The sequence below is a fragment of the Schistocerca gregaria genome, unplaced genomic scaffold, assembly GCF_023897955.1.
Source record: "Schistocerca gregaria isolate iqSchGreg1 unplaced genomic scaffold, iqSchGreg1.2 ptg000578l, whole genome shotgun sequence".
Taxonomy (NCBI): Eukaryota; Metazoa; Arthropoda; class Insecta; order Orthoptera; family Acrididae; genus Schistocerca; species Schistocerca gregaria.
In genome coordinates, this window is record NW_026061969.1 from 30,001 (window position 1) to 32,500 (window position 2,500).

The 2,500-nt window shown below is 55.1% G+C and overlaps 1 non-coding gene across 1 annotated transcript in view; it reads left to right on the forward strand.

Moving 5' to 3' along the window:
* The first annotated feature begins 2,448 nt into the window (after positions 1-2,448).
* The window catches only part of LOC126315895 (small subunit ribosomal RNA), a 1,893-nt gene continuing 1,841 nt past the window's right edge, over positions 2,449-2,500 (forward strand). Inside the window, exon 1 of the ribosomal RNA XR_007556001.1 lies at positions 2,449-2,500. This exon is cut by the window's right edge and continues 1,841 nt beyond it. This is a non-coding gene — a ribosomal RNA (small subunit ribosomal RNA).

Below are 2,500 nucleotides of genomic sequence, written 5' to 3' on the forward strand. Positions count from 1 at the left end.
ACACTGCACCTTAACCTAAGTTACACTGCACCTTAACCTAAGTTACACTGCACCTTAACCTAAGTTACACTGCACCTTAACCTAAGTTACACTGCACCTTAACCTAAGTTACACTGCACCTTAACCTAAGTTACACTGCACCTTAACCTAAGTTACACTGCACCTTAACCTAAGTTACACTGCACCTTAACCTAAGTTACACTGCACCTTAACCTAAGTTACACTGCACCTTAACCTAAGTTACACTGCACCTTAACCTAAGTTACACTGCACCTTAACCTAAGTTACACTGCACCTTAACCTAAGTTACACTGCACCTTAACCTAAGTTACACTGCACCTTAACCTAAGTTACACTGCACCTTAACCTAAGTTACACTGCACCTTAACCTAAGTTACACTGCACCTTAACCTAACTTACACTGCACCTTAACCTAACTTACACTGCACCTTAACCTAACTTACACTGCACCTTAACCTAACTTACACTGCACCTTAACCTAACTTACACTGCACCTTAACCTAACTTACACTGCACCTTAACCTAACTTACACTGCACCTTAACCTAACTTACACTGCACCTTAACCTAACTTACACTGCACCTTAACTGTCACATGTAACGTCACAGGAATGTAGCTTTGCCTAACAGCAACCCTCTGAACATAGTTCACTGCTTGGATCCTCTGGTGTCATGTGTATTTCTTGATGCCATGGTGCGTACCCTCACATAAAGGTCTTTCGAGTGTTGCGTACTTTCTACACAGTCCCGCTAACCACTGGAAGGGTGTACCGCTACAGAACGAATATCGCCCTCCCCTCCTGCCCTTCCAAGCTGGTCGGTCAGGCGTTTGTTTGTGAAATGAGCCTTGCAGCTGTTCAGTTGCATTCGGTTGTCGATGCAGTCAGTGTACGTTGTGGTACGGCCTGTGTGGACTGTCCGCTGATGTACGCGTAACCCACACTGATCATCCGTCGTTACGTACTGAGTGACATAATGTGGCACATGCTTGACCGTACACCGGCTGCGCCCTACAATGGCGAATCATAAGGGCCATATGTTGTGCACGATGCTACTTGTCTCGTCTCCCCATTACAGCGAGATTGCACTGTTGTACGCCGTACAGACATGTGGTAAGTAGGTACGGACGAAAGTATTGCATGTTGGCCCCCCCCCCCCCCCTCCTCCCTCTGCCGGGAATCAGCGTGAGCCGTCTGTTGATGTAGCGACGAGGGTTTTCCTATTTAATCGTATTGCCCCACACAACATGATAGCACGGTGGACCGCGTTCCACATCTGCGACATGCTACAGAGGCCGGTTGACAGTCGACCGCGCAAGGGACATTGCACACGTGCGCGGACCATCTTCCACGTGTTCTCTCGTGTACATGCCGCAGTGTGTATGTGGGCTGATGTAGCGTGTCGTGACACATAACATGCAGGCATGCCAGAATCGTAGATTTCGCAAATGTAGATTGACGTATACGTTTGCTGCCAAAGATCCGCAAATGAACTGGAAATCAGTTGTTGAGCGGTTGTTCGCGCTGCAGGTGCATCGGTGATAGCGACGATCGGTACATCTGTGAACCGGTTGTTTCGGCGGTACCCGCCATGCCCCCGAACCTGAGTTGGCCATGTGGGTATGAAGCGATACGAGGCTGTGGCTTGGCGGGACAGTCCCCGGCCGGTGAGGGGGGGCCGCCCGGCGTGCTGGCCGCGCGCTGCGTGAGCGCACGCACTACAGCCGGCTGGTGGGGGGCGCCCAGTGGCAGGAGCGCCGGCCGACGGGCCCGGCTGGCGTCCCAGCTATGCGCCGGCGCACCCTGCGCGCGGCGCCAGGCGGCCAAAGTGGGTTCTGTCGAGCCCGGTGCGAAGCGCGGTGGACATCTGCAGTGTGCTGGTCCGATTGCGGACTGTGTGCGTTGAGGATGCGCCGCCGCCCGGCACTCGGCGTCGCGACGCCGTCTGCTGCTCGGTCGCCCCCAGCGGTTCTCGCAGGTGGTTTGTATCGCAGCTCTGCGGACGTGTTGGCGCGTGCGCTGTGCTGGGAGAGTTCGCTTCTGCACCCAAGTGGGGCTTTGCCCTTCTGTGGCGCTGGCGTTGGAGCTGCCGGTCACCGTAGGTGGCGCGTGTTGTTTCCCGCCGGCAATGCCACGACAGCACGCTCCCGGGCCTCTGTCGGCAGCGGCAAGCTCAGTTGGGAGCACGGGTGTTCGCACTGAAAGCGTCTACTCGCCTATCTCCGGGCGATTGCGCCTCTCTCGAACCCGACCAAGTACTTAGGACGGCGCTGCGCGCCGCCGGGACCTGAGAGGGTTTCGAGGTGTATCGTGCAGGGGAGCTCAGCCTCCTCCTGTTTGCAGAATAATTGAGCGGACGCTTGCGTGTTCGCGCGGGCCCTCGGGACACACTCCCGGGCGGCCGGCTGCTCAGCTCTCGTTGACGCAGCTCCCTGGTTGATCCTGCCAGTAGTCATATGCTTGTCTCAAAGATTAAGCCAT